The sequence below is a fragment of the Dendrobium catenatum genome, unplaced genomic scaffold (assembly GCF_001605985.2).
Source record: "Dendrobium catenatum unplaced genomic scaffold, ASM160598v2 fragScaff_scaffold_71, whole genome shotgun sequence".
Taxonomy (NCBI): Eukaryota; Viridiplantae; Streptophyta; class Magnoliopsida; order Asparagales; family Orchidaceae; genus Dendrobium; species Dendrobium catenatum.
Genome location: NW_021318533.1, coordinates 1,634,341 through 1,643,752, shown reverse-complemented (window position 1 = coordinate 1,643,752; position 9,412 = coordinate 1,634,341). Strand labels below are relative to the sequence as shown.

Below are 9,412 nucleotides of genomic sequence, written 5' to 3'. Positions count from 1 at the left end.
TCCTTTGTTGACAGAAGCCAGAAGGTTTGCATTGGAAGCAAGTCAAGCAACGACGACGACGGGCCGACGGTAGGGGCTAGGGTTTGCTTTTCCTATTCTCCCGCCGTTCTTCGCCTCGTTCGACACCGACGAGCCAAAGGCAAGGAGCTCGTCATTCATATGCAGTTGGATCGGAAGCAACGACGACGACGGGCTGGCGATAGGAAACTCATCGTTTTGAAGTTGGATCATAAGCAACGATAACGACATGAGGGAGGTTGCCATCCGTTCTGCAGTTGGATACTTGGAATGGAAGTAACAACGACAACAACAGGAGGTCCGAGTTCGGATTGCATTTTTTGCTCATGTCAGTCAAGTCAACCCGGCAACCCAACAGGTTGAGTTTGGTTGCATTTTCTGAACCGTTTATAAAAAAGGGTTGGATTCAGGTCATATCAAAGAGTAGCGAGTCGATCAATGTCGGGTTCGATCCGAACCCAACCCATAATCTGATTTTGACAGCCCTAATGACAAGTACGTAAGTTCATAACTAGATTAATATCTCTTAACTTCTTGTGTAAAAATCGAGGTTATATATTGATAAATGATGATTTTTAATCCTCAAACCCATCATAAAAAATCATATATACCTATATTTCTGTGAAATATAATTTATGCTAACCATGATTACCCTCATCACATTCCCAGCTCATCTTCTTTTTACATTTTAGCGCTTGCTGGTGGAGCTATATTGCTTCTTAAAGTTTCCTCATTTCCCTGCTTACTATCTCTCGTATTGCAACCATTTGCATGATCAAAAGAAGAGTCATTAGTGCTTATTTATACTAGCAATTGGTAGGTAATTATATTCCATTGGCTTCTTTAATGTGTGTAGACAGCACAGCACATGCATCATACTTATTTTACGAACAAGGTTGGCTTAATTTAGTAAATCATATTTATTTGTCATTCTATAAATAGCTGGCATAGTGATGATTGTATTGATGATTACATTTTTATTATAAATAATGTGTCAGTATGGAAATTTATAAATAATCTTTTTACAAGGATTGCATTGTAATTATATATTATTATAGGTAATGTGTCCATTAAAATAACTATTTAAATTATCAAAGTGGTTTAAAACTTTAAAAATTATTTTAAATATATCGAAATTTTAACATGAGTTTAACAGTTGAAAAGCCAAGTACTTTTTAGAGGTGCATTTAAGGCTGGTTTTGGGATAGCTTTTTTATTGTTTTCTAAAACATTCAAAAAAAATTGTACTAAAAAACTGCTTTAAAACACAATAAAAAAAGTTTCCCAGACAAAGCCTCAATTAAAAATTTTTACTTAAAATCAATTACATTTTGTTTTTTACTTTAGGCTAAGTACTTTTCACTTGAAGTGGAGGAAAGCATCGAGCCTCTTGTGTGATAGAAAAGTCGCCCTCAAGCTTAAGGGAAAATTCTATAAGATGGTGGTGAGACCTGCAATGTTGTATGGTGCCGAATGTTAGCAATTAAAAGAGAAGCATAATACTAAGTTAAGTGTTGCAGAGATGAGGATGCTCGGGTGGATGAGTGTCTTTACCCTTAGAGATAGGATACGAAATGAGCAAATATGTGAAAAGGTTGGAGTAGCTCCAGTCATGGTTTAAAATTGTGAAATAAGAGGCGCGCCTCAAGGCACGCCTCAGCGCAATTTTGAACTTTTAAGCCTCAAAGCCTATGCAATGAGAGCTGGCATTGAGGCGCACACCTCAAGTTCACTGAGGCGCGCCTCAAGGCGTGCCTCGCCTCATGTTTTAGAGGCGTCTGCCTCTTAAAATTTATAAAAAAATAATAATAATAATAATAAATAAAATAAAAAACTAACCACTCGATACAACAATGTTTGGTACCACTAGGTACATGCTCATCACCGCTAGATACATTCTCAGGTCAAACCCTGCCAGGGGATAGCGCCCCCTTAGACCCCCGACTGCTTGGAATATTGTTATATTCATCATCTTTAATAATAGTTGTTAGTGTTAGTCTGCTTCTTTATGAGTTGAACTATATTTCATATTGTCTTATTATTGAGATATTTTGATTTTATTTCATATCTTGTGTCTTTTTATGTTTTATATTTTTACTCATTTGTATATAGAAATTTTATCATTTTATGTTTACGCAATCTTTTAATTTTGAGGCTTACGCCTCAAACGCCTTGAGGCTTACGCCTCGCCTCACGAACGAAAAACACCTTAATACCCGATTTCGCAATTTTAAACATTAGCTCCAGTGGAAGATAAGATTAGGGAGAGTCACCTTAAATAGTTTTGTCACATAAAACGACAGTCTTCCGATGATCATGTTAGGAAAGTAGAGGTATTATATTTGACTTATGTTAAGAATTGTAAAAGTAGACCTAAAAAGTCTTGATTAAAAAATATTAGACGTGATCTTTCTTTATTATATTTAAATGAGAAATTAACTTTTAACAAAACACAATGGAGAAAAAAGATTCATGTAACCGACCTCATGTAGTGGGACAAAGGCTTGATGTTGTTGTTGTAGGCTAAGTACTTTTCAGAGGTGCATTTCAATTAAACAAAATTATTTAAACTGGTTTTTTAATATTTATGAATATTTACAGCTTTTGGAATTTCTAAAACCATAAATTGTAGGGTTTACATAATTAGTAGCGGAATAAGATAAGCTTTCCATGTGGTAGCCTGCCATTGAGCACAGGTAGTGTAGGGTAAATTTAACAATGAATGATGAAGTTTATATAAATAAAGCAAAGATACCAAACCAGAATACCACTATAGTGTAAGAATATGAACAAGCTAGACATGTATATGTCATGGAACTTTGCAAGCTCAACTTAGATATAATTTCACAAAACAAACAAGCTTACTGATAAAATTTAAAGTAATAAAAAGAAGGTAAACAAGGACAATAAGTGTAAAGCTATTGAGCACTTATGACACAAAAGTTTTAGATGATTTGATCAACCTCAAAGCCTATGTTGATTACTAACTCATAAAAAGCTCTTTCAACAAGACAAAGAAGTCCATATACGAGTGCAATCAAACATAATATTCTATAAATGCTGAGTATAATCCTAACTTCTATATACTTAGCAACCTCCCTTTTCTTATAATAGTTTTTCTAACTAAAGTTTTTTCAAAACTTTGGAGGAAATTGAAAAATTATTTATAATATATTTGTAATCTCTCACTACTCTAGATAACTTCATACAATGAAAGCTTGATAACAAATTAAATACGAGTAAATAATAACTCTTTATATTTCATCCAAAAAATTGAGTAAATGTTGATATTACCAATATGATCTAAAGCCTCAACGAGAATATGAAATGAGAGATTGGTTGTTTACTTATATTAACTTGCTTTGAAGAACCTTGCCAAGAGAAAATATAGGTTTACAGAGGAAGCTCTTAAACTCCAAAAGGCTCTACATATTTTTCTTTGAAATGAAGAAGCAGTTTTAGGATTTGCTACAGAAGCAAATGGCTTAAGATCATTTGCTCACAAAAAGTTTTGTAAGTATTGCTACTTTGAAGTTCTTAACCAAAACAGAGAATGCTATTGAAAAAAAAGAATGGCTTCAGAATTTTTCCGAAAACATAAATACTGAATTGCAGTAAAAGAAATCACTAAAAATAAATGCAGCGAATGATCCACTTGAAAAACTTAAACAAATACAATGAACAATCCTGCTGCTTATTCCCAATGAATTTGCCTATAGAAAAGGGTTAAACAGTCAGAAATTTTTTATAAAAGAGAAAAAGGTTGGGAGAAACTCAAGAAAAAAAAAAAGAATTTGGAATAGAGAAGAAGCTCTTGAGAATCAAATATATGATTATGGCTCAAAAACAGCATTCTGGATCTAACGGAACTAAAATGGAAGTCCAAAATTTAGTATTTAGAAAGTTATGATTTTTCGATAAAGGAATACAATAAAAATTCAATTTAAAAAATTAGCAATATAACCAAATTCGATTATAATTTAAAAAAAAAAAATTGCACAAAATTTAAGTATTATTTAATGAATAGAAATATTTTTTTGGTATTTTTTTGGATGATTAATTGTGAGTTTGCATGTTTGAGTTGTTTGAGACAAAAATGATCGAAATAAAATATTTTGACTTTGCAAACAATATTAAATGATATTTGTGAGTTATTTAATCATTTTAAAATTTATGTGTATTATTTTGAGACTTTGACAAACCCAATCAATAAATTGAAACAATGAAGACCATAAGAACAACAACAACACAACATCATCAAGCCTTTATCCCACATGGGGTTCTGAATACCATAAGAACACTAACACATAATCTTGGCAATGGCAATAAGGCTATGGAAGTACATGTTAAATGTGGAAAATTTTACAAAGTTGAATGCTTATTAGGTTTAACAAAGTAATGTACTTCCCTACAGTCGATCAAAAGGCTTCAGGAGAAGTGAAATCAAGTAAAGCACCTTCGTAAAAGTATTTTGATAAACAAAAATGATAGTGTCGACTGCTTTAGCTCCAACATAAAATCAACTAAGATAAAATGTATAACAATGAGTTTGTGCTTTAACTCAAGTCTGATAAATCTATTGATCTTAATAAATTTGCTTAAGATGTGAAATACATAGTAATCCATTATTTTATATCAGATGTTTTATTTTATCAAGATATATACTCAATATTAATATTTAAGTTGAAATGAAATTAAATTAATGTTATTTTGCTAAAGCAAGTATTAAGAAGTAACTCCATTTTAATTTATCTCAAGATGACATACTATATCAAATGTTTTAGGCAATACCATTCTAATTAAGGGCAATGTGCAATATTTCAGAGTTGAAATTCTTATAAGTGGGAGAGACTGTAAACACTTAAAATTTATTTAATTAGAACAAATTTTTTTAAGAGAGGAAGATTAAAAAAAGTCAAAAATTTGATACACACACACTAGCATTATTTAATTATGAGCAAACCAACATTTCACCTATTTTGCAACTAAATGAAGCAAGAGAGAGCGGGTGACGAAGAGTGAGGAAGAAAGAGTGTGATGGAGAGTGAATAAGAAATCAATGGAGAGTGAGAGTGAAAGGAAGTAGATCTCCTACTGAAATCAGCAAACCGCAAGAAGAATTTGGAGAGAAAAACACACCACGAATTCTTTTATTGTAAGAAATACGAAAGAAAACAACAAGATACAATTGGATCTTCAATTGGAGAGGAAGATCCTGCTCTCCCAAATCCCTAGCCTCCGGCTAGAGACCTCACAACCTAAGAAACCCTAATTCAGCAAACACGTGCCTAAGAAAAAAAAATGAACACTAGGGAGAAAATATACTTGAAGCATACAATAACAAAATCCCAAAACAGCCCTTTGTTTTTCCTCCTAGCCGCACCCTACAATTTCAAAATCTGCTCCCTGGGCCACTTCAAAGGGGCAAAACTCTCCCCTATCTACCATGCTTACCCCGCCTGGAATAAACCCTGCTTGGTCCAGGGTGGACCAGCCCTTCTATGACCGGTCTAACAGAGAGTTACAAAAAAATTGAGAAAGAAGTTAAGAGAGGGACAAAATAAAAAAGATGAGAAATCCGGCAAGTAGTATATCGTCGAGCAAATAAGGGAGAGAGAAATCATGAGCAACTAGGAGAAAGAGAGAAAAATAGATAAAAAAGATTCAAAATATTGATTACTTGAGAAGAAAATAATAGAAATACTTTAATGGAAACAATCTCTTTCCTCATATGAAATCAATCTTGCCTCGCTAAGTCTTTAAAGAGAAAAGGATATCAACACATGTAATGGGATATCAATTGGATTGAATGCATGTTTAAGGTGTGGCGATTCAATATTAGAAGGAAAAATAATGTTAAAACAACAATGAATTTTGCATCGTATAATATATTATGAAATTTTATTGTTAGTAGTATCTAATCAACATGATAATATATGACAAAGTACGAACACTTATAGAGGAGATGGAGGAATTTATTACAAATATCCAAAAAAAAAAATTGAGATGTTAAATTACTCTCAAAGAAGTCATGAATTGTTTCAAGCCTGACATAAATTGGTGTGAAGCAAGATTTAGCCCCTTAATTGACTATAGCTACTCAGAGCTTAAGCATAACAATCAGTACATGTAGCAAATGCAATATAAATATTTTTTTTATTTTTAATTTTCCTTTTTGGGTACTAACGGTTATAAAGAAAATATCTTTATCCTAAATCACCCCATATGCAAGAATAAACAAAACATTACACCACACACAAAAAAGTATTGTAACTATACCCTAACTTTAGATACCAACAAGTGTAGTTATCCCAACATCTATTATGCGCTAGATCGTGTGGATGTCTCATTATAAAAAGAGTGGCGTTTCACTATGAACTTTGAAGGGACATTCAATTTATATACATAGGATATAGGTCATTTCAAGTTCTTGTTGATTTAAAATTTTTATTTGAATTTTAAAGAGAGGATTTTATATTTTTATTAGTTTTATAAAAAAGCTCTATAAACATATATCGTCGACCTTGAAATGGAAAATGCCATTTAAGGTGTCCTATAATATAATGTGAGACGTACACCTCATCTTGACTTGAGGTGAGTTTACAGTACACTTTGTCCTAAAAAGAAATAATTATCTTTTATGGATCCTCTATATATATATATATATATAGAGAGAGAGAGAGAGAGGATCCACTAATCCACCTAATTTTTGGCTAAGGGAAAAATGATTTTACCCAATTTGGCTAATCAAAGATGCCTAATGGTTTGGCTTAATTAAGGCTTTAAGGTTTAAATTTGATATGAGAATAAAATGATGATGGTGAGTTGTTCATTTGATTTGGCCAAGCAGACAATTCTGGGAGTTTGGCTTTGAACTAGGGATGTGGTCATCTACAAAATAAATTGTGGCCAATATGACTAGGTAGTCTACCTATGAGTTTCAAGGTTATACTAAGTTGACCTAGCTAGGTCAGGCAAACATAGAAGGATTTGAGCTTGAGTTTGATTAATTTAAATTTATTCAGTTAGTTTGGTTTGAAAATTAAAATGGAGAAAAATGATTCATGTAGCCGACCCCACGTAATGGGATAAAGGCTTGATGTTGTTGTTGTTGTAGTTAGTTTGGTTTGAAAATTAAAATGGATTTGACTTGATTTAATTGAGTATGAATTTGGTATATTGACTTTATTTATTTTAGTTGAATTTAATTGAACTTGAATGCATACAATTGATTTAATATTCATTGGTTCTAAGCTCAAATTGATTTTAAGAATGATTTTAATATGATTTGAAAGGAATTGATTTGATATGAATTGGGATTTAATTTGAATTGATTAATATGATAATGAGTTAATTTGAAGTTGAAATTGAATGATTTTGATCAATTTAATTGGGTATTAATTGAGTTAACGTGATTGTAATTTCAATTGAAGTTAAAGATTGACTCAAATGTATTGAAAGTGTTGCAAACCACTTAGTCCTCTGTGAAGATTTCAAAGGAGTCTCTTTAATGGCAAATGCTTGTACTCATATAGGTAGTACAGTGTAATAAAGTCACGAAAGATTGCCCATTTGTAAGCAATATCAATATCCACTATGACTCATGGATCACAACAATCAAAAAGATTGATCAAAGATGTTTAATCATTGATCAATAATTCAAATCACGAGTGTGATAGATGGAAACCAATAACCAAAGATCAAATGGTTTAATGCATATATATTATCCTACACGATGGTTCACTTGATTGCCCACAGTTTCTATCCAGTAGACATAAGTGAGAGTCTAAAAAGCAAAAACAGCAAACCATACTTCAGTGGGTTTGTATTTGATTGAACCGAGTAAAGATGTGCACATATGAATGCATCAAATTAAGTAAGAGAACCTCACTTGATTTTGAGGGAATGATAACACTATGACCATGATATGAACAGAAAATATTTCTCACAAGTGAAACAAAAAGAAAGTTTGGATTAGATATTTAACATAATCAAGTCATCAAGTGTGAGAAAATTAAATATGCACATACTAGGATGCTAATGCAAAAATAGCTATAAGATGACCGAGCACATAAAAAATTCAGCGTGCATGTAATTGATGCAAGCAAAAAAGGTAGGGATTGATGAAAGCAATTCAGCGTGCATGTAATTGATGCAAGCATCTATATCAACAACTTGGTTTTCCATGAGACATTCAGGCTTCGTTTGGGACAACTTTCTTACTTCCTTCTAAAGCTTTAGAAAGCATTAAGAAAGTTGTCTCAAACGAAGCCTCATTAAAATTTTAAAAATCAATATTAATAAATGCACTTAGAAATAATTTTTATGGCATTGAAAATCATATCATATTTATGCATTCAAATGTAGAAATGATAAGGAGCATGATCCGGTCATTTAAATTCTTGATATTATAACAATCAACAAACCAACGCTGTTGAATCTCGATGGGAAAATTTGCATGAGAACTTGATTAAAATTTTCAACATAATCGGGCTAGATACATTTTAAACATGCTTAATTGGTAAATATGAATTAACTTCAACATTTTCATGACATAATCTCGATGGATCCAAATTTATGTACGGAAAAACTATCAATGCTTGAAGAAAGCCTAATAAGAGATTAAATACTCCATTTACTCTAATAAAGATATATATAATTAATATCATTCATGTGATATTCACAATCGAAAAGAAGAAAGATAACAATTATATTTACGAAGATGTTTAAATAACTTGAAATTCTGAAACAACTTCAACGATATTAAATCATTTGAAGGATAGATATGATACTAAGAACTTTAAAATCTGAAATTTAAGAGGATTATCCAAGATGGAAAACCATCATTATGGTTACAAATATTCATTTCATGTACACGTATCAGTTAAATGCAAAATAATAGCCCATTTGAGGAACATGCATATACCTGATACTTTAAGTGGTTAAGAAGCTCGTCGGTGATCGATTTGCAGCCGCGAGGGAAGGGAAGATGGGAGGCGGCAGCTTGTGGCGGCTCGATGAGCTGGATAGCTGGGCAGAAGGGGGCTGAGTAGGCATGGGCAGCGCGATGATAGCTTACGGCGGTCGGCCTTGGCATAGGCGAGGAAATCCGGCGGCTAGGTGCGGGCGGAAGAAAGGAGCGAAGCGAGTGAGAGATCGGGCAACAGGAGAGGGAAATTGAGAGGGAGATGCAGAGTGAAATTTTTATCCTTTTCGTGACCTCGACATATTATTTTATTTTTAGAATTTTTAATAAACATTAAATCCTTTAATATTGATTGATATTAACTAAACAAGATATATTAATAAAAAAACTAAATCAATTTAATCATTCTTTTTTTTTTACAACAAATTTTATTCCAATAAAGAAAGGATTACAACACCAATCATTATA

At 32.3% G+C, this 9,412-nt stretch overlaps 1 long non-coding RNA gene across 1 annotated transcript; it reads right to left on the bottom strand.

Moving 5' to 3' along the window:
• Positions 1–5,138: 5,138 nt before the first annotated feature.
• LOC114579800 lies at positions 5,139–9,082 on the bottom strand. The gene is made up of 2 exons (XR_003700984.1): positions 8,945–9,082; positions 5,139–5,528 (listed from the first exon to the last, which is right to left on the bottom strand). It is a non-coding gene; the product is annotated as an uncharacterized LOC114579800 (long non-coding RNA).
• Between the last annotated feature and the right edge of the window lie 330 nt (positions 9,083–9,412).